Source organism: Sus scrofa, chromosome 1, assembly GCF_054392235.1.
Source record: "Sus scrofa isolate SSC_HxYL_T2T_F1_AM1 chromosome 1, Sscrofa_HxYL_maternal_Yorkshire_Landrace_v2.0, whole genome shotgun sequence".
In the NCBI taxonomy this organism is placed as follows: Eukaryota; Metazoa; Chordata; class Mammalia; order Artiodactyla; family Suidae; genus Sus; species Sus scrofa.
In genome coordinates, this window is record NC_139383.1 from 70,117,923 (window position 1) to 70,142,296 (window position 24,374).

Here is a 24,374-nt window from a genome sequence, read left to right on the forward strand (position 1 = left end):
AATATCCTTAATTAAAAAGAAAAATGACATTCCTTTTTTTTTCTAATTGCAATTAACTGTAATAAAAGTATTATCCAAATGTCATTTTAAAAAAGGTGCAGACAGTGTCTCCAGAAAGAATAATGAACTTGAAATCTAGAGGTTCTCACTGCCAACTCAGGGTTGGATTGAAGGTTTATATTCTGGGGTCATTTACATATTTCCAGAGAGAAAGGCAGGAGAGTCAGGAACAATTGAAAAGGATGCGATGGTATCGTTAATGTGAGTGAGATTAATGTTGAAAAGATCATCATCAGTTTCTGCCCTTGTTCAGAATGGTGAGGATTGTATTTTTCTCAAGAAAGCAAAGGACAAACAGGACAAAAATAATAGCCATTTAGAGGAAAAGGGAAGGCAATAGATCAAATCATCCAATATAAGTGTAATCTTACATGAAACTAAGCATGACCAGGGAAAATTTTGAAGACAATATTTGTAGACTCTTATAGCTGTTCTCCTAAAGTTATCAAGAAAACACACACACACACACAGAAATCATGAAATGCTAAACATTCTATTTTCTTTTCTTTAGTTGCTCTTTAGAATATTTATCCAAAATTAGAAAACATAATAATTGGGAAAGCACATAATGGGACCTAATCTTGAAAATGAGGCAATTGTTGTTTCATTCTTATTGACTTATAATGAGACATCTTTTGCTATTGCTCTTTAGAGTCTGATTTGCATGAAAGAATTGTGCTCCACAATGGAGTTTGTTGTCTCAATTTCACATGACTCTACTAGTTCAAGGAAAGTGTGGGAGTTTAGGGGGCGTGTTCATGTGCTTTCCATTTACTGTAAAAATTACTTTAATAAACTTACGTACAGTTAAATATCTGTGCAGAAAATAGTTGCTATGGTGTTTCATGGGGAAGTTTGTCCAAAAACCTGTCAGTTCAAGAACTCTAGCAATAGATTAGATGTTTTACTATAAAGATTTTATCTGTTTTCCAATAAAAAAAAATTCAGACTACAATGAAATTGCTAGATTTTATGATTATAGGATCAGAGAAGGTGCTCTTTTTTTCTTACCTCCTGGCACTGTCATCTCCTTGAACTATATGAAGTGCTTGTGAAATAGAATTATAGTCCTCTAACTTGACGATAGCTAGTCATAAATTATCAGGTCATTATTAGAAAGTCAGTCTAGATCAACCCATGTCAAAGAAGATGGAGCAGCTTTCAAGAGGCTGGACAAAGAAGAGCATTCGGGGAACATAGTAAAGTAGAATCTGTTTACTGGTCTTTTAAGCAAGCACAGTTGGAGAAAAATCAACATGTTTATCCTGAAAATTACTTTTTTTAGAGTGTATAATAGAAGATATATCAAATGAAGAGGGAATTTTTTTTCAAGTACATTAAATACAGGTCAGCAATACTATAATGATAATGAAATACATTTATTATTGGCCAATTAAAAGGTTTCCCAGTGATTATTCTAATAAGGCAAGTTGTATAAACAGTCAGAAGCTCATAAATATAGTTCATTTATTCAGTGGAAATAAACTAATTCAAAAATGAGAAGCTGCATGAAAAGAATTCCAAATGAAATCATTTAAAATTGTGTGAGAAAAATATGCATACATGTGGAATTAAGCAATACTTAAGAAACATGTTCTTTTTTTTTATTCATGGCCAAACCCACAGCCACAGGGGTTGAATCTGAGTGCTACTACTGCAACCTATACCACATCAGCTGTGGCAACACGAGATCCTTTAACTCATTACACTGGACCAGGGATCAAACCCATACATCCACAGCAACCCAAACCACTACAGTCAGGTTCTCAACCCACTGCACCACATGGGAACTCCAAGATATTTATTCTTAAAAGGATAAACAGAATTTATAAACAAACAAAAAAGATCAAATGACAATAATGATAGAGTGAACACTAAATCTTCAGTAAGACAAATAGGGTTTCAACTGAATTGAATACTTCATTTCATGAAATTTTTGTGATAGTTTCCAAAGTAAACATGGACTCACTCGGTGCCATGATTATTTTTAAAATGTAAAAACAAAAACACTGAAAGATATTATGTCTTAATATACAAAATAACATATCAAAGGAATGCTTAAACTGAGGGAAAATCTGCATAATTTTGATTGGGATGATTAAAACAATCAATTTGTGAAATAAAGATTTGGGACTTTTAAAGATTGTGTACCACAGCTATTTCACAGTTTATTTAATGATTATTATTAAGATGACAGCTATTTTTACTCTTCTTTAAGTATTCTAAACTTTGATAATACAATTTCTTTAAATTTTGTCTGCCCAATATGCCATTATACCTGCACCTTGCCTCCTGGATCAAAGTAATGAGATTTTATTTACTTAGAGCTGTCAATTTATAGTCCTCCAAAAGAAAAATTAAACAAAAATCCAGAAAATAAATGGCAACCTCAGTAATATTAATAAAACATATTTTTTGCCAATCTTCTGTTAATTCATTAGTTTAACCATCAATTAAAAAAAAAAAAACTAAAAATCAGACATTAGACTAATTGCTGGGGGTAGTTTTAAACAAAAACATACAGGGTCTTAGGGCATCTAACTAAATGGTGGCCTAAAATGGAAATGACGGTGGCTCAAATGAAATGCATATGAGCAAGTACATAAAATAACAGTGGAAACATGCTGAATAAATGACTGAGCTCTTAATGCATAATGGAATTGAGCCTGGTCATATGACCTTAAGAAAGTTAAAAAGTATTATAAAGAAACTGACATTGTATACATTAAAAAAATGATGGAATTATTTTATATAAAACTATATAATTTTGATTTTTTTAATTTGTAGCAACAAATTAAGTAATGTAGATAAAGCAGGAAAGATGTTATTAATAGTTTGTGCTGTTAGTAGGCCAATCGATAACAGGTAGCGCTCTCTGGGAATTTATAATGAACATGTCCCCATTATTCAAGACTTATTCCCACACTGATGGAGTTAGTAATAAATAAATAACAATAGACTTAGTGGACTTTGGAGTAAAGTACAAATAGTAAATACTACTTTTAACACAAATATTGATATAAAACAATAATAGTAAATTTTACTATCTGCAAGTCATTAAGTACTATATAAAAACAATATAAAACCTAGAGTGTTTCTTGTTTTCTGAATCAGTGCTCTTAAAATGAGATTTTTTTTTTTAAATTGTATGGATGCTCTCACAATATGGAATTTCCCAGGCTAGGGACTGAATCCAAGCCACAGCTGTGATCCATGCTCTAGCTGTGTCAATGCTAGATCCTTGAAGCCACTGCACTGGGCTGGGGATGAAACCCACACCTCCTCAGCAACCCAAGCCAATGCAGTTGGATTCTTAACCAATTGTGCCATCGGATTCTTAACCCACTGTGCCAGAACTGGAACTCCTAAATAAGATATTTATAAACCTAGCTTTACATTTGGATTTTCACAGGAGCAGGTAGGTAAGGGTAGGGAGTAAGCAAATCACCTTATAAATTTTCACCTTACAAACGTATTCCATTTTTAATACTGATCTACCTGAGAACGTGCCAACATTTCACATAGCTATTAGGCTAGCTCTCTTTTCCATCTCACTTTTCACAAGCTGCCTTCTCCCGCTCCTACAAAAGAATGTAGTTATTGGAACACTTCTGAATCTTAGATTAACACATTGCCTCAAGCCGTTAAAAATATCTGGGTGCTTATCAGAGGAATGTTTTGAAAAATTTAACTTTTTCATCCCTTTCTTGTCAAAGAATGAGTGACATCTAAAGGTGAGCCCTTTGAAACAAAAACAAACAGAACATCCTAAGAAACAGTGAAGGCTGAGGTGCCTCCCTGCATCATCATTTTATCGGAGAGTTCAGAAGCTAGAGGTGGGGGTGTGATGGCAAAGTATATTAAAATGTTATTTTGAATTGAAAAACAAAGTCACACTTATTCTTAAAGGAATGATTTGACTGATAGATTTGACAATAAGGACTGGCATTTTCTGGTTATTTCCCACAAACCGAATGAATTTAATTTCAAAGTTCTCACAAAAATGTGTTAAACAGGTGATATGAAAAATACATCTTTTCAAAAAATACTGCATTGTTGATGTATTATAATTAACAATATTTTAATTTTTCATTCTTTTCTGTGGTAATGTGGATAAAACAAAGTGCTTCTAAATAAAAGACTTAGAAACAAAATTAATATGCATTTATTAACTAGTACGTAGATTGTATATATGTTTATATATACTATACCATTCACTTCAGAAAAGCATGAAAATAAATATTAGCTTTTTTGTCCTTTGAAGAAAGTAATATAGTCAATTGTTACCAGATACTTTCCTAAGAAAGGATAAATATACCTAAGAAAAGCTGAGAGGATAAGGGGGAAAGGTCAGGAAGGCAGCAGATTGTAATCATTTTATATAGTATTATAATTCCCCTATTCTTCCTAAAATTAACCAGCATCTTTATCATATCATCTCTAATACAGAACTTATTTTGTTCTTTATTTTTTTTAATTTTTGTTATAGTTGATTTACAGTGTTCTGTCAATTTGTGCTGTACAACAAAGTGACCAAGTTTTACACACACACACACACACATTCTTTTTCTCACAGTATCCTCCTTTACTTTCCATCACAAGTGATTGGCTATAGTTCCCCATGCAGCAGGATCTCACTGCTAACCCACCCCAAATGCAATAGTTTGCATCTATTAACCCCAAAATCCCAGTCCATCTCACTCCCTCTCCTTCCTCCTTGGCAACCACAAGTCTGTTCTCCATGTCCATGAGTTTCTTTCTTTTCTGTAGATAGAATCATTTGTGCCATATATTAGATTCCATATATGTGATATCATATGGTATTTGTCTTTCTCTTTCTGACAAACTTTACTTAGTATGAGAGTCTCCAGTTCCATCCATGTTGCTGCAAATGGCATTATTTTGTTCTTTTTATGGCTAGGTAGTTTTCCACTGTGTATATGTACCACATCTTCTTAATCCATTCATCTGTTGATGGACATTTGGCTTGTTTCCATGTCTTGGCTATTGTGAATAGTGCTGCAATGAACAAAGTGATGCATGTGTCTTTTTGAATGAAAGTTTACTTTAAAATATTCTTCTCAGAGTCCTTGACTTATCTTTTGCTTTGGACTTCATATAGTCTGGGTCCACTTTACATATACTTATATTACATTCCTTGGTTTTAAAAATTTAATTTAAGTGTAATTGCTTTATAATTCTATGTTAATTTCAGCAGTACAGCAAATCTATTCAGTCTATCATCTACCTACCTACACTTATCTATTTAAATATATTATTTTTCACATTTTTTTCAATTACAATTTATCACAGGATATCAAATATAGTTCCCACACAGAGGTTTTTAAATCACAATTTTTGGAAACTCATTGAGCATTTTAATTTTGAAAGCTATTCCATATATATGGAATAAACATATATATTACTATTATTTAAAAAAGAAAAATCTGCCACAAACTGAATGGCTTAAAACAATAGCCATTCTAATTTATCTTACAGATTTTAAAAATCATGAATTTTGACAGGGATGAGTTGTTGATTCTTCTGTTCTTTACGGCAGGAGCTGAGGCCACTCCTGGTACTCCGAGGGTGGGTGGACTGGTCTGAACAATCCAAGAGGAATCCTATGTCTGAAGATGGATAGAAGGCTGTGCTTAGCTAATCTGCTGACTACCATGCTAACTTAGGATACAGAGGCTTTGTACATGGCAGCTGACTTTCCCCAGAGTGAGAGACCTAAGTATATTAGGTGGAAACTGCATGGCCTTTTATGACCCAACCTCAGAAGTAACATAGCATACTCTATGGGTTGAAGCACTCATAAGCTCTCCTAGCTTTGAGAAAAGATAGAGACCTTATAAATCAATGGGAAGAAAGTCAGAATGTCTTTTAAAAACAGGATTTGGGGGAGTTCCCACTTTGTCGTAACAGGACCAGTTGAATCTTGGGAGTGGTAGGACTCAGGTTCAATCCCTATCCTGGCACAGTGGATTAAGGATCTGGAATTGAATCTGTGGCTTAGGTAGCAACCACAGCTCAAATCTTATCCCTGACCCAGGAACTTCATATGCTGCAGGGCAGCCAAAAAAGAAAAAACAAACAAACAAAAAACAGGATTTTGAGGTAAAAATTATATAAAGTTCAACTATCCTCAAATCAGATCCTTCTCCCTGTCCAAATTGAGTACAAATAAAACTAATACTTTATATTATTATAAAACTCTTGGAGTTCTCTTTTGATGCAGGGGGTTAAGGATAGGCATTGTCATTGCAGTGTCTTGGGTCACTCCTGTGGTGAAGGTTTGATCCCTGGCCCAGGAACTTCCACATTGTCAGGCGAAGCCAAAACAACAACAACAAAACTCTTAATTTCTAAGCATTAGGGTCACAATGTTATGAAAATATTTTTCAAATACTGATTTGTACTTTTATTAACAAATACACATAGAGCGATATCTAGAATCACATTTACCCATACCCAAAGATATACTTTTATAGATAAACCTAATCCACTGAAATAAAATATACATCAATATCTTCTTTGTCCCCACCATGTGTATCTGTTAGGCTCTTAACATACATCTATATCTTGCTAGGTGCTACAGGGCATATAAAGGCAGAAAGAGACTCTTCTTCTTTCTTGCTTTTTTTTTTTTTTGTCTTTTGTCCTTTTTAGGGCTGCACCCACTGGCATATGGAGGTTCCCAGGCTAGGGGCTGATGTCAAATCAGAGCTACAGTTGCAAGCCTACACCACAGCCACAGCAACGCGGAATCCAAGCCAAGTCTGCAACCTACACCACAGCTCATGGCAATGCCAGATGAGTAAGGCCAAGGATCAAACCCGCAACCTCATGCTTCCTAGTCGTATTCGTTTCTGCTGCACCATGAAGGGAACGCCAAGACACTCTTTTTCTTTATGAATTTTTAAGTGACTTATGAAAATTATACCTAAATTTCCATCTAAAAGCACTTGATCTGTAAACCCAGGTTTATGGAGAAGGAATATCAGGCAAGCTCTGTCTTACGATTTTAGGATCATGGAATGCTTCCGACTTAAAAACATGGGGTTTTGTTTATTTGTTTGTAGTTTGTTATAGGCAATGATGTCCCCAAATTAGAAAAAGTGATAACATGGTGAACACTGAAGGAGGAAAATAATTATTATATAATAATTTACAGTCATACGGAGCCATTTTTTGGACAGATTTTTATAGAATCTGAAGCAGAGGCTTCCTACAAAGAAGAAAAGTATATAGAAAGGAGAGGTGAGGAGGCTCTCAAACAACCTTTGGGAACTAACGATTTTGCCTGGAGCCAGCATTGCACAAGAAAACATGTAATGAGTTGCTAATTTTTTGTTTCAGGCAAAAGTTACAAAAGGAGCTTTTGAAGAAGAAATCAATGTGAACAAAATCATCAGGGAAAATTAGCTCTTTTACATAAACACCTTCCAGCATTGCTTCAAAAATTATGAGACAGGTCAAGATGTACAAAACTGTTTGATTTCTATAAAAAGGAAAATCTCTAGAAAATGTACATCATCAAAAAATATGGATAAGAATAAAATACTTTTTTTTCGTGTTTATACTGTTGTAGGATACACATGAATATTTTTTCATGTTTATCCCTTAATACTTTGTGTCTTGCAATTAAGAAAACAGCTGAGATGATCAGTTATGGCTACATTTTCTAGATTTATAAATATTTGAGGCAGTACATATTTTAATATTTTGATTAATATGCTAAAGAAAATATTTGTATTCACCTTACTTATTCCAAGAGGAAAAAAAATAACTAAGCAATTTGTAGAGAAAGATGTATTCATTATATAGTCATATAATATTTTTAAAGATTATTTAATAATAATGTTAACCTCTGGGCCAATTTTTCTCTTAAATATAGTCATATAAAATATTCCTGAATATTTTATATATAAATATTCATATATAATATTATTAAAAATTCATACAAAATGTTACTGAAATTCAGAATCCCAACTGTAACCCAGCTCCCTATTTTATGGAACATACTAAACTGCAGATAGGCATAATTGCCATAATATAGTAAAGACATCAAAATGTAATCAAAATTGTGCCCTACATCATATACAAGTTCATGTGAAGATGTTTGTATTTTGATGTCATATATGTATGTGTGCGTGCATATGTGTATATATATATATATATATGTAACATAAATATATATGTGGGATTGTATTTGTTTTATCATTTGGTAGAGAAATTATAAAATAGAGTCACAGAGTCACTTGTCAGTCAGTCCCACAACTTTCACTTTTTAAGAAGAGATTAGTATTGAACATTAACTATATTTGCATTTAGAAAAAATGTGACTTTAGAATGTTCACATCCTCTGATCCCTCACATTTCCTTACTTAATTCATTCTAAAACACAAACTCATTTATAAGATTTTTATTCATGCATTATATATAATAGTATAAAGTTTAACTCCAATAATTGCTGAATCATTAAATCAGCACTGTGCTTAAAATGCTTAATATTTTAAAGCATGGCAAAATCTCTAGAATATACTAAATGAAAAAATAAAAATACAAATATATATAAATACAAATATTATAATGGTACCCTTTTATATAAATTTCCTCCACAAATAAGCTTCATATTGTCCTAGTTACATGAGTGCCTTCATGAACCACAGATCTCTGCCTTGTGACACTCACGTTCTGGTGGGTGAAAGAACATACTTAATAAAAATATACAAATGTTATGTTATAAATTCCTAAGTGTTATGGGGAAAGTAAAAATTAGAGGAGGAAATGGACACTGAAAAGCCTGTAGATTTAAGTTAAAGTTACCACTGTAGCCCACAATAAGAATGTGATATTAAAGCAAAGCTTTTATCTGATGAGGGTGTTGAGTGGTTGACTGGGAAACATATTAGGGATAGAAGTAACAGATACAGTAAAGGCTGGCTTGTCTGCCCGGTTTGAGGGGGTAATCAGTGAAGACAGTGAACATTAGGGGGGCAAGAATGTTAATAGAAAAAGATGAGTCAGGGTCCTAACAGGGACCAGATCATATCAATCTTTGATTCTATTCTGAGTAAGATGGAGAGTGTTTTCAAATGCTAGAATGGAGGAGTGATTTGATCTCTTTTAACATGGCCAGGCTAAACTGGATGATTTGGACCTGGACTGTCTCCATGCATCAGTCTGCAGTCAGCATCAAGCACAGCTGCAGTGGTGGAAGTGGTAGCATTCTTCAGCTCAGTTGGTTTGCTCATATCCTCTTGTTCTCTAATCCTCCTATAGGCTGTCCTGTGTGTATGTCATCCTAAGGTCCAAGAAGGCAGCACAAGGAAGGTGCAAGGACTCTTCAGACCCAAGTTCAGAACTCACATACATAGCTTCACTTATATCACATTCTATTGGTCAAATCATCTTAATACAATGCCAATCCAAATTTAAGGGGTGACCTTTTTATTGAGATGGGGTGCAAATGTTGTGACATTTGTAACTTGGCATCCTATCCTCTGACCACAACTACTTAACAATCTTCCTATGAGCAAAATATGTTCACCTTTTCTTTTAAGATCCAAAAATCTCTCAGTTATAGCATCTGGCTTGAAATCTAGGATCTTGTGATCTAAATGGGATCCAATTGCAGCTCTGTCTCCTCTTTAACTAGAAACACATAAACTTAAAAAAAAAATCTTCCTCCCACACATCTAAACATAATGCTAATACAAGGAAGGATAACTACAATAGGTGTTCTATTAATCATACTGAAATTAAACTGAAAGCTCACTTGTGAAGAATAAATGTCTAAGTTGTGTGTATATATATGTATACATATATATATATATATATACATATACATGTGAATTCAGGGGTAGATATGGAGCTTTGGGAAAAAGGAGAAGCATGTAAAAAGTCCCAGAGGTGAGAGTTTAATGTACTAGAATCACTTAAGCAACCTTAAGAAATGAAAGGAAGTCCTAGATAACCAGATGAAAAGACCTTGTAAAGAAATTGCACAAAGTTTGATCAAAAAGGTGACGTGAAGAGAATTGTGTTTAAGTAGATATTTATGATGAGAGAGTAAAATCCATGAAGATTTGTAAGTCAAGTGGGAGAAGAAAAGTTAAGAAGGCTTTCGTAAAAATTAACCTAAACTAAGCCTTAGATAGATGATTAACTTCAACTAAGAAAACAGTAATAAGAATGAAGTCCAAGTGGATGTAATTAAAGACACATTGGGTGAAAGACTATTAATAAATTGATGCATGAAATTGTGGATGAGGTTGAATATGCAGACTTTTCCTTTTCAGATTTTTAACTTGAATGAAACTAGAAGTACTGCTCATTGAGGCAGGGATACATGAGTGCAGTCTTTGGGGGAAAGAGTGACAAATTTAATAATGGATATGTTGAGTTTTAAGATGCCTAGAAAAGATTTAGGTAGATGGATCTAGGGCATAATCAGATATCTACTGACTGAAAACATAGGGGTTATAACCAGGCTATGACCATGTTTCCAGTTTAGAGATGACTTCTGGAACCAGAAGATTGGGTGAATATAATGGGCCTATATATATATGAAGAGAGCAAGAGAAAGAGAGGAGAGAACAAGTTAGACTTTGAAATCTGTTGCTATTTAAATGTTTGGAAAAGGAGAAAGGAATAACAATGGTGTTATAAAGAAGCAACTACAATTGTTGAAGTTAAACTACAGCATGTTGACCTTGTCATAGATCACACAACTAATAAATAGGGGTACAATTAAAATATGGACCCATCTGCTTTCAAAGCCCATGCTCTCTGCAAACCACAATGTGGACTTTATTTATTTATCTTTTTTTTTGCTATTTCTTTGGGCCGCTCCCGCGGCATATGGAGGTTCCCAGGCTAGGGGTCGAATCGGAGCTGTAGCCACTGGCCTACGCCAGAGCCACAGCAACGCGGGATCCAAGCCGCGTCTGCAACCTACACCACGGCTCACGGCAACGCCGGATCGTTAACCCACTGAGCAAGGGCAGGGACCGAACCCGCAACCTCATGGTTCCTAGTCGGATTGGTTAACCACTGCACCACGACGAGAAATCCCACAATGTGGACTTTAATGAGTCATGTCCTTTACAGAACAAGAAGAATTTACTACCTGAGAGCCTGTGCTTTCATCTTCACTTAGGACTGTTTAAAATACTGGGGAAAATAGTGTAGGGTGTTAGTCTTGCCCAAGACCATATAAAATAATTCTACTGCTAAGGATCACTCATACATAAAATAATTTTATTACTAACTGCCTGACAACCTAAATAGTTCTAAAATGCTTATACTTAGTATTAGATACTATATAAAACAATTTCTTACTGAGCTGTTTCCTGACCCCTCCCCAATAGAATTTCTACTTCAAAGAGCTGGAGTGTAAATCTCCATTATTTGAAAAGAAATGTGTTGTCCATAAAACAAAAGCAAATAGTTAAAGCATGCATTTTGTAGTCTTCAAGGAGCTTGTTTTCAGGAGCAGGGTATATATATATACTATGGTCAGCTTTTACATTTGAAAAAGCCCCGTAAATTTCTTAATGTGACTGTGTTAAAACAGTCTTTTCTTGATTCTTTACCGAAACAAAAACCACTAACTTTCTTGCTTTGAGGAGTAAGGTACAGTGGCCAACGATGCCCATTTTTGGAGTTCATTTAAATATTTTTGATTGGTGTTATCTCTTAAAAGGGCACTTCACTTGATGGACTCAATGTTTCTCCTGATTCAGCCTACAAACCCAAGACATAGTATCGTCATCTACAGCCTGACTAGAGAAGCTAACGCTTACAAAGAGGTTTCCATATCTGACTGCACATTGAAATATTTGAGGAATTTAAAATACCCTAACTAGGTCCTTATCCTTAAAAATTTGGATTAATCATTCTATGGTTATATATTTTTATTAATGTTTTTAAAAAGTATCCAAGTAATCTTAAGATATAGTCATAATTGAGCACCAACATCTGACCTGATCCATGGTAAGTTTTAGATAATATTACTCTTGTGTTTAAAAAGATATTTGCCATTCTAACACACTTATTTCATACATCCCTACAAACATAGTAACAAAATAATTTGATTTTTCTAACAAGAGCTTTGAAAAAAGTCTGTAGCAACTGTAAAATAGAAAAATTATTTCAATCAAGGGGCACTTTGGAAAAATTATCCCTTAAACAGTTTTAAATAAAGTGTTCAGAGAGTTCCCTAGTGGCCTAGTGAGTTATGGATCCAGCTCTGTAACTGCTGTGGCACAGGTATGATCCTTGGCCCAGGAACTTACACATGCTATGGGAATGGCCAAAAAATAAATACAATGTCTTTAACTTCAGTTTTAAAACTAATCATATACTCACTGAAACAAAACTAAGGAATGTCACCCCAGGCTATAATCCCTTTGGAGATATTTATTTATTTATTTATTTATTTATTTTCTAGGACTGCACCTGGGGCACATGGAGGTTCCTAGGCTAGGGGTTGAATCGAAGCTACAGCCACCAGCCTACACGACAGCATTAGCAATACCAGATCCGAGCTGCATCTACAACCTATACCATAGCTCACGGCAATGCCAGATCCTTAATCCACTGAGCGAGGTCAGGGATTGAACCTGCATTCTCATGGATCCAAGTCATGTTCGTTAACCACTGAGGGAATGCCCTTTTTGTGACACTTAAAGATCTAAATGTAGTGAGAAATCCCACCTTCCATAATCACTCAAATTCACCAAACATCCTCGGCTTTAGTAAAGGAGACTATTAGTATCCTTATCATGATTTTTTTTTTCAAACTTCAAACACAGTAGAAGAAAAGTCTTGTAGTTAAATCTCAGAAACTAGTTGGTAGACATAAAATCAACCAGGGATCCTCTCTGAAAGTATTTTAAGGCAAAGTCTTCTGAAGTTAAAGCTGCCACAGCTTACTGACCACATATGTGTAAGAAAGGTCATTTCCTAGCAAATTTCCACATCCCCTGAAAAATCTTTAAAGGAACAGATATCAGACCAAGGGCAAGAAGATCTTCTAAACACAGTTGAATAGTGTAAAAAACATTTGATAGATTTTAACCACACATACTACAAAGAGTTAGAGAAGCAACACTTGTCTCAGAAGCCCTTAGTCTGATTGGGATTTAGGTACTGTTCCCTATATTTGCATGCCATTTTATCTATATGACACTCTCAGTGCACTAGAATATAAGAGCCTTGAGGTCAGGGATGATGCTTCATTTCAATTTTTGTCTCACCACAGCAAATGTATGCAACCAGCAAGTGAAGAGAATAACAGTGCTTCTTGGCATCTACTATAGTATTAAGGAGAAGAGATGAATGAACACTTTCAAAAAGTGATATGTGCTGTTATTTTAAGTGTAGGCGGATCAGAAATATTACAAATAAAATTAGTTGACTTACTCCAATAGAGCATAATGACAAATGACAACAATCATGCTGGAATTCAACATCAACAACAAATAATTACACATTGAATGAACCTGACAGAAGACCTTTACAATGTTGCCAAACTCTATTTGGATAAACTGAATGTTTACAACAAGCCTAATGATTTCATCAGTCTTAATTATAATTGTGGTTTAGTAAAAGACTCACATTCACTAAAAGTAATGAAGAATGTGTCAAATGTTTGAAGAGAAACAATTAACCACTGCCCAAATGGTTATTGTTTTGCAAATAATCAGAAACTGGGGAAAATGATGGTAATTACAAGAGAAGGTCTATTGTCTGTAAAACACCAGAGTGATTCTCTTACACAGCAGCTCAGTATAATGAATTCTTAAGATTTATACCCTACTTTTGCCTCTTTCCACAAAATTTAATGTATTTTTTTTCTGAAAATGTGTTTTTAAATTTCAAAATGACAAAATAAAAGGCAATTTTTCTTTAATTAATTATTCATGTCATTTTGCTTAAAATATATGAAAGATAATTTGAGCAAAGTCTACTTAAAAGGAAGTTCAGATTTTTGCATAAAAGATTTCTATATTAAAATTAGTAGAAAAAAAAATTGTGCTCTAACATTAGGAAACCATATAAACTGAGGGACCTCTTTAATATTGACCATGGACTATTTTATTCTCTTCAAAATAGAATGTAAGCATTATAATATTTATATAGATATAGAAACAACTGAACATGATTGAGTCTATAATACTTTGTGTCTCATACTAATTAGCATTTCCTGTAACATTTCTATCTTTTGAGAAGGGGGTGCATATTTAACATTTTATATATATACCCAGAATTCCATTATGTTAATCTTGTAGACTATGAAGAGAAATTATATTTTTGTTGGACATTTAGTTTGTTTCTAACTCTTTAATAGTGATACTGAGACCATAAACATTTTGTCTAATTTCTAATTTACTTGAAAATTACTTCTTGAGGAATACTTTTATCGGAGAATATTCCTAAGGGGAAATGCAGTTTTAAAATACATACATAGTTTTGTTGTTTTGTTTTTTTATTGTGAAATTTAACTCTAGAAAGAAGAGTATACTAAATTTTAAGTATAAGAAGCATATGAATTGCACAGTCCCAAAAAACCCAATATACAGTATTTACCTTTTATTTTCTTTTGCTAGCTTAACAGGAGTATAATTGTATCTTACAATTGTTTTAATTTGCTTCTATTTAATTGCTACTGTGATTATACTTATCTGTATAAAATTCCATGCTACCTATTATTCTTAGTATAATAAATGGCATAAATTCTAAGTTCTAAATCAAGATTTAGATAGTTATGAGGATTGGTTACTATTTCTATTCTTTGATGCTTATATTTTATGGCTATTTATTTATTCTATCAGTTAATAAATCTGTAAAAGATATTTATTTCAAGGTAGAATTATGAGCCCAAGCATCTAAATTACCTCAAAATCCTCATTCAAATAAGACATAAAAATGAGCTTTTACATACGTAACCACTAGTAAACAAGGAAGGATGACTTCAACAAGCAAAACTCTATAAGCAATTTTTTTAACACACAGTGCACATAGGATTAAAAAAACTGTGAACATGCCGTCTCAATGCAACTAAATAAATAATCAACATTCACAACAAAGAGTAGATCCCAGTAGCTACTCTATAAACACAAAGCAATAGGCCAGAAAATGTGGCCTCACTGAAACTGAGGAGGCAGGGGATAAGACTGGCTTAAAAATTGTACCTAGTGGAGTTCCCATCGTGTCTCAGTGGTTAACAAATCCAACTAGGAACCACAAAGTTGAGGGTTCAATCCCTGGCCTTGCTCAGTGGGTTAGGGATCTGGTGTTGCCGTGAGTTGTGGTGTAGGTCACAGACGCGGCTTGGATCCCATGATGCTGTGCTGTGGTGTCCGCTGGCAGCTACAGCTCCAATTATACCCCTAGCCTGGGAACCTCCATATGCCCTTAGAGCAGCCGTAGAAAAGGCCCCCCCAAAAAAAAAAAAAATTGTACCTAGTGCAGTATAAGAATCAGGTGAACCAGATTCAACACAGTGCCATCTATTGTGATAGACAAAGAACAAAATTTCAAAAAAAAGTAGAACCTAGGAGAAAAACATATGTAATAGTTGTTTTCAGAGAATAGACAAACGGTGTACTTTGAGGAAAGAAAAACAAACGAGTTGGGCACCATAATTTCTCTAGTTTTAAGCCAGAGGAAATATCCTAGCTTGTAGTGGAAGGAAGGTAGTATCCATGAGGTGGGTTCCATCCCTAGCCTCACTCCCAGTGGGTTAAGGATCTGGTATTGCCCTGAGCTGTAGTAAAGGTCACAGATGCAGCTTGGATCCCGTGTTGCTGTGGCTGTAGTGTAGGCCTACAGCTGCAGCTCTGGTTCAACCCCTAGCCTGGGAACTTCCATATGCTGAAGGTGCAGCCCTAAAAAGGAAAAAAAAAAAATTGGCATGGAGTTTCTACCGATTCTGTTAATGGACAGAAAGCTGAACATGTTTACAATGAAAATGAAAGCCTGTGAAGTTGAGCAATGTAAATATGAAGAGCTATAAGATGGAACAATTGGAAGAACTCATCCAGAACTGGAGAATTTTCAACTTCTTTCAACAACAGCATAGAATAATCTGAGACAATTTGGACATTGAACAGGAATCCCAAATGGGACATACCATAATAGTGTGGAAAATTAAAAATAGACCGCTCTAACAAAAGTTAAGCAAAAGAAAAGGATCAGATTAATTGACCACAACAACCTGCAAGAAAAAAGTTAAACATTCTTTGAAGAAGGAAAACAAAATCCAGCATCAAACAATGTAAAACTTTTTTTTTTTTTTTTTTTTTTTGGTTGTCTTTTTTGCCATTTCTTTGGGCCGCTCCCATGGCATATGGAGGTTCCCAGGCTAGGGGTTGAATCAGAACTGTAGCCACTGGCCTACGCCAGAGCCACGGCAACGTGGGATCCGAGCCACGTCTGCAACCTACACCACAGCTCATGGCAACGCTGGATGGTTAACCCACTGAGCAAGGGCAGGGACCGAACCGGCAACCTCATGGTTCCCAGTCGGATTCGTTAACCACTGCGCCATCATGGGAACTCCCAGACAACGTAAAACTTTTACTGCCCAGATATCAAATTACTAGACGTACAAAGAAGCAAGGAACATTATGATCAATAATTAGAAGGAAAATCATAATGAGAAAGACCTATTAAAGAAATCATGGAATTAGCATATAAGGACTGCTTACATATTAAAGAAAACATGTTTTAAAGAAAGTCATATGACTATGACAAGTATATAAATGGAAGTTATGAGAAAAGGACAAAACAGAACACCTAAAGCTAAAAAATACATCAACAATTTTTAAAAATGGACCAAAAAAATAAACAGAACAATGGTGATTTGTGAAACATAACCAAATTGGTCTTATATACACATAATTAAAATTTGGGTATAGGGGTACAGAGAGGTTACATACAAAAATATTTTGAAAATCAATGCCTTACATTTTGTTATTTAAAAGGAGATCTCAACAGATACAATAAAATGAATAAAATATAATAGGATAAACAATATGACTAGATATTTCAGTATTTCTCTATCAGTTATGGAAAAAAACTTGAAAGCAGAAAATTAGTAAGGTTATAAAATACTTGAATAATGCTATCAGACAAATCAACTTGATTTATAGTACACTCTCAGCATCAACAGCAGAATATATATTCAGGTATATGTGTAATAATCACAAAGATAGACTATGTACCAAGCCATTAACCCATATATTTTCAAATATAAAAGTTCAAAATCTAAACTCCACAATCTAAGTTCAGTATAAGTTTCATATCTAAATCTGGTTCAGAGATTGTTTTGTTTCTTTATGGTATGTTTTTTTCTCCTTTGCTTCTTTCTGTATCTTGTAATTGGTTTTTGCTTTTGTTGTTCTTGTTCTTGTTTGAAGTCAGGCATATTCTTTAGGACAGAAGTAAGATTGAGGTCCATACTACTCATGCCTGAAAGTGTGCAGAATTGTGGAATCACTATAAATATGAGTATCAGGGCTTGGCTTTTGTAGTTTTTATAGTGATGCCCTAGAGAACACACAGGCCTCAAAATGCATATTCACTTTGTATTTGGGATGAGGCTGGTATGTAATGAGGGGAGGGTATTCTCAGTTTTCCTATCAGTCTGTATGGGATCTGCTAACTGGCCCAGGCAGGCAAAGCCTTATATCCCACATTTCTCTGGAGACTCCTTTGTTTCCCATGATTCCAGATATCAGTTACCCCAAACACTCAGCTTCTGGATAAGTTCAACAAAAGTTGTATTCTTGTATTTTATCTACCCATTTTAATAACTTTTGTGAGGGTGGGAGTGACAGTCTTTACAGCTTTCTGCTTCTTAACAGAACATTCACTGTTTTTGTTTTTCTTTTCATTTTTGGCTGCCTCAGGGAATATGGAGTTCCAGCGCCAGGGATCAAATCTGAGCAATAGTTGTGGCAATGCCAGAACTTTAACCCACTGTGCTAGGCCAGGGATCAAACCTGCATCCTGTCACTCCAGAGATGCCACTGTTCCCATTGTGTCACAGTGGGAACTCCTCATTATTGTTTTAATTTGCATTATTTTGGTGATATAAAATACCTTTTCATGTGCTAATCTGCCTTTAAATGTATCTTCTTTAGTGAGGTATCTATTGAGTTATAAAAGCTAATTACACGTTTTGGATACATATAATGGCAGATATATAATCTGCAACATTTTCCACCCAGTCTCAGGATTGACTTTTGTTTGCTGAATAATGTCTTATGACAAGAGCTTCTTTGTGTTTATTTGGCTCAGGGTTTGCTCGGTATGTGGTGGCTACAAATTTTTGTCTTTCATTAAACTGGGGACATTTTTTTGGCCATTATTACTTCAAATATTTTTTATGCCTCATTATCTCTCTTCTCTTTCTAACTCAATTATACATATATTTGCCCATTTTATATAAGTTATCACATTCTTGAGTCTGAGCACCTTTTCTGTGGGTTGAGGAGCAGGACAATACAAGCAAGATGGTTGCTGATAATTCATGTATCCTCTGGATATCTAGGCTCTGTTTTATCTCTTGAGAACTTTATTTAAAAATTTATCTCACCCAGAGAGGGTATTTCCCATGCCAACGGGCTTTGGCTCTTTCCTCATACTTAGTGCAGTTTCTGGTAATGTGACAAATGTTTTGGCCTTTTCTATCTCTTTTGTTTTGAAATGTTTTCCTTGATTTCTGTTTTCCTTCCTATCCATTCACATTAGAGACAATTCTGATTCCACTGATATAGCTAATTTCTGTAGAGATTTCTGGGAGGAATTAGTATCAGGATGTTTAGTCCTGAGAGTGTTTGTTCTCAGATAGGCTTCCTATTTTCAAAGTTAAGATATAATAGAGTCCTTTAATTTTTTTTTTTTAACTGTTGCTAAAAATATTTTCCAACCATTTTTCTATAAATTGCATTAGAGGAATAAGTCCCTGAGATTCAGGTTCATGGGCTCAAATTTTCCATGACATCCAGACTACTGACATTATAATTTTTATGTTATTTTTAATACTTCAATATTATTTTAATATTTCTAATGAGCTTTGGTTACTTTTTATAATTCAAAAACTGAACCTAAAAAACTTTTTCATAAGTCTTTTTAACATATAAAAAGACTGCCCATTGAACAATACATTTTTAAAAGAAGAAACAAAAATTTTCAAAATTATGAATGGGCAATTATATTCAGAAATAAGTTTACCAATTATTTGTTGTAAAGTAAAAATATATTAAAATCAGATATTAAGTTTTGCCTCCATTTCTAAAAATAAAAAAAAGCCATTATCTAATGCTACAAAGAAAACAAAAGATACAGAAATGATAACATACAAGTTGATTATCTTTCTTTTATGGAAATTGTATACCCATACTAAATGCCTCAAAAATATATGTTTTAAAATGTGTCCTAAAGTTAATTAGGATAATAACATGTACAGAGATAGTACACATAGTACACATATGTGTGGTTCAGTGTCATTCACAACAACATAAAAATCAGGAAACTACCTAAATGTACAAATATAGGTTGGAGTTCCCATTGTGGCTCAGCAGAAATGAACCTGACTGGTATCCATGAGTATGAAGGTTCAATCCCTGGCCTTGCTCAGTGAGTTAAGGATCTGGCACTTCTGTGACTATGGTGTAGGCCACAGATATGGCTTGGATCTGGCATTGCTATAGCTGTGATGTAGGCTGGTGGCTGTAGCTCCAATTCAACCTCTAACCTGGGAATTTCCATATGCTGCAGATGTAGCCCTAAAAAGGAAAAAAAAAAAAAAAAAGAAAAAGAAAAGCAAAATAAAAGTATGTAAGTTGGCAAGTAATTATGAAAAATCTGTTAAAATATAGTAATATGAAGACATATAAAATCATATTTAAGATGTGTTTCATATACATAAAATTATATTGAGATATGAAAACTTGAGCTACACAGAGTATGAATATTTTTATTAAGAACTCACAAATTAAAATAAATAGTAAACTTTTAATTAACCTAAAACTAACTATATACAGATATTATTAATATGGGAAAAATATATAAGTAATTTTTGTTTGTGTTTGTGGGTGTACATATTTGTGTATTTGTCTGATTTTCAAGAATTCTGCATTAGGAATGTTCATTTTTATTCACAGTAAAAATTAATTTAAAAATTTGTTCTATATTCAGGAAAAAATAAGAACTAAGAATAACTACTGTGTGGTATTACACATTACTAGAAGCATTACTAGAAGAAAAAATACAACTAAAATTGCTGAGAAGTTATGGATGATTTGTAGGAATATTATCATCATGAAGAATTGCAAAAACACAACAGGAAGTTTTTAACAGAAGCTATCAGTCAATAGCATGCAGAAAAATCTAAGAAAACAGAGCACTAAAATGCCTCCATTAATTTCTGAAAAATTTTTTTAAATGCCAAAAGAGGTTTTAATACAATGGTGGCATCATTAGAGGCTTTAGTTCTGTCAGAGAGTGCATTTCCTGTTTTTCTAAAAGGTTATTTATCCATAGCCATGTAACTTAGGGCACTTCCAATGGGAGACATATATTTTCTCATGACATCAATGCAGAGTTTGGCCCTTACAATTTACTTCAGGCACTGAAATGTGAATAGAAGTGAAGGAAATGCTTAAAAAGCCATTTCATGTTTCTTCCAGTTTTCTTGCTCTTTCCCTTTCCCAAGAAAATAGAATGTCCCAATGTGACTATGCTCCTTAAGGCTGAATACTGAAAACAGAAATAACAATAACAACTTCAAACATGGACCAGGAGCCAGTTGCTAACTGTCCTCTCAAAAGACAGACAAGACAAATAAAGTGATGTATTAATGATTAAAAAAATAAATGAAATTAAATGTAGAAAAACAAAGAGAAAATCAGTAGAAAACAAATCTCTTACTTTCAGCAGATCAATACAAGTTACAATTCTCTAGCCAAATAATCAGGGAAAAAAAAAATAAATGAACAATATCAGGAATGAAAAAGGGGCCTTGCTTCAGAGCCTATACATTCATTTAAAAAAAAATTAGTAAAGTTGATTTACAATGTTCTGTCAATTTCTGCTATATAGCAAAGTGACCCAGTCAAATATACATGCATTCTTTTTCTCACATTATCTTCCAACATGCTCCATCACAAGTGACTATATATATTCCCTGTGCTATACAGCAGGATCTCATTGCTTTTCCACTCCAAATGTAATAGTTTGCATTTATTAACCCCAGATTCCCAGTCCCTCCCACTCCCTCCCCCTCCCATTTAGTATACATAAGTCTGCTCTCCATGTCCATGAGTTTGTTTCTTTTTATAGATAGATTCATTTGGGCCATATATTAGATTCCAGATATAAGAGATATCATATGGTATTTGTCTTTCTCTTTCTGACTTACTTCACTTAGTATGAGAGTCTCCAGTTCCAGCCTTGTTGTTACAAATGGCATTATTTTGTTCTTTTATATGCTGAGTAGTTTTCCATTGTGAATATATATACCACATCTTCTTAATCCATTCATCTGTCAATGGACATTTAGGTTGTTTCCATGTCTTGGCTATTGAGACTAGTACTGCAATGAACATAGGGTATACGCATATTTTCTTCAATTTTTCTATTTCTTCTGGTCAATTTTGTGATTTTTCGTCATTCAAGGAATTTATTTCATCTAAGTTTTAATATTTATTGACATAAAATTAGGAACTATACCTGTTTTAACCATTCAAAATGAGTCAAGTTTGTCAGTATGTCTCCAACTTATTCTCAATACCATTTATTTGTTTCCTGTCTTTCTCTTTTTTTATTCTTGTAAGTCCTGCTATTGATTTGTCTGTTTAATTAATCTCTTCTAATAACCAACTTTCATTATTTTTTATTATTCATTAATTTTTATTGCTCATATATGTCCTATTTCATTGATTATATTTTCCCTGTTTCTGTTCTATTGTTGTCAATCTCTAACACCCAGTTATCTCTGTATCCTGGTATACATATCCTTGTGTAACCTCATCTTCTTGATTGTGTTCTATAACAAATGGCACATACCATATTTATAAAAAAGTAATAGGATGTCACTTTGAGACTAGATTATTTGTGACTAAATTCTGTCTTGCTACCATGTGTGCAGTGTCTCTTCTCTCCCCCTATTTCTCTACCAGTGAGAAACAAAGGTTCTCAGTCCAATGATGAATAAATACAGAACCAAATCCTGTCAACAACCTCATGAGAGATATTCTCTCACTGAGCTTTCAGATGAGACTGTAGCCTCAGTTGACATTTTGATTGCAACCTTGTTTAAGACTTTGAGGTAGAAGCACCCCATTAAGTTACCTCCAGAGCCCTGACTCACAGAAACTGTTACATAACAAATGTTTATTGTTTGAAACCGCTAAACTTGGGAGAAGTTTGCTATAGAATAAATAATAACAACTACGAATTTTGATACCTGAAAGGATACCTAAATATGTAGAATGGGATTCAGTTTCCACTTTCTCTTCAGAGACACTGAGAACTAAAAAGAGCATGACTCACATCTTTACAATTAGGAAAACACTGTATAAACTTGTGGTGTTTAATTTTATGTGTCAACTTGACAGAACTAAGTTAATTGCTTATAAAAACATTATTAATGGGTGTGTCTGTGAGAGTATTAGCACTTGAATTGGAAGACTGAGTAAAGAAGAGGCCCTCCCCAATGTGGGTGAGCAAGATCCAATAAGCAGAGGCCCAGAAGAGGACAAAAAGCAGAGGGAGGGTGAATTTGCTCTCTTTGCTTGAGCTAGACTTTAGTTAGTATTTTCCTTCCCTCAGACCTCAACACCCCTGGTTGTCAGCCCTTCAGACTTGAACTTAGACCACTGGATTCCATTGTTCTTAGGCCTCTGAACTGTGTCTAAATTACATATCAGCTTTCCTGGTTCTCTAGCTTGCAAACAGCAAGTCACAGTACTTCGTGGCCTCTATAATCTCATGAGAAAGTTCCTACAATCTTAAACTCTCTTTCTTTTCCTCTTTCTATTTCTACCTTTCTATCTCCTACTGGTTCTGTTTCCCTCAAGAATACTAATACAAAAAAAACTATGAATTAAACATCTTTATTTATGCTATCAAACAGATGAGGTCCAGGGCAAACAATTAACTGAAAACTGGATAAAGAAAGGTGCCAAGAGGGTGACCAGGACTTGACCATTCCCTTACCTGGGACAGTTGTTGATACATGTTATATTTTCCAATAAAGAAATTCAACTAGTTATTAATAACAAATATCTGAAAAACAAGTATGGAGTAGTATCATAGTCAAAAGTGCAGCCTCTGTACACCAGCACCAATTAAGTCTTGGAGACAGAGTTTTGAGGAAGAAAAAGAATAGTTTTATTGTTTTGCCAGGCAAAGGAGAAGATAGCAGGCTAGCACCTACAAATCTGGTCCTCTCTTGAGAGAGGATAGAAAGGGGTTTTATAGGTTTAGCTCAGAAGATAGGGTTATTGATTAAGGTATCTATATTATTCTTCATCCATACATCATTTCAGAGTTTGTCAAATCTGGTATAAGTTGGTCTAATGATGGTTTCTGGTTGTCTTCAGGGTTGTCGTTCCTTGATCTTCTCTCTGGAATGAAGATTTCTCACAGGGAAGGGGTTTTACAGGTGTTTCAATTACAAAAGAAAACATTTGGTGCAGTATAAGTCCAACTAGAAAGTAAACATTAGAAATAAGTTAATGGGGCAAGGCAGGACATAACATAATGGATCTGTAACAATATTTCCTTAAAGCAACAGAGACCCTAAAGGAAACAATAGAAAAGTTAGACTTAATTGGTATCTTCAGGACACTACATCCAAAAAAATCAGAATACACATTCTTCTCAAATGCTCATGGAACATTCTCAAGAATCGACCACATATTGGGACACAAAGCTAACCTCAATAAATTTAGGAGCATAGAAATTATCTCAAGTATCTTCTCTGACCACAATGCCATGAAATTAGAAACCAACCATGGGAAAAGGAAAGAGAAAAAACCTACTACATGGAGACTAAACAACATGCTAATAAAAAAAACCAATGGGTGAATGAGGAAATCAAGAAGGAAATTAAAAACTACCTTGAAACAAATGATAATGAAGACACAACCTCTCAAAATCTATGGGATGCTGCGAAAGCAGTGCTCAGAGGGAAATTTATAGCAATCCAGGCCTTTCTCAAAAAAGAAGAAAGATCCCAAATTGAGAACTTAACCCTCCACCTAAACGAATTAGAAAAAGAAGAA

The 24,374-nt window shown here is 34.2% G+C and overlaps 1 protein-coding gene across 3 annotated transcripts in view; it reads right to left on the reverse strand.

The window, feature by feature from the left end:
- LOC146406137 (uncharacterized) overlaps nucleotides 1–24,374 on the reverse strand; it is an 872,380-nt gene that overhangs the window by 207,274 nt on the left and 640,732 nt on the right. Inside the window, exon 4 of one of the 3 annotated variants that reach the window (XR_014840156.1) lies at nucleotides 2,360–5,079. The exons of the other annotated variants lie outside the window; for them this stretch is intronic. The gene's annotated coding sequence lies outside the window, so the exon portion shown is untranslated. Of the gene's footprint in view, nucleotides 1–2,359; nucleotides 5,080–24,374 lie in introns of those variants that run through there. 3 annotated transcript variants of the gene reach the window in all.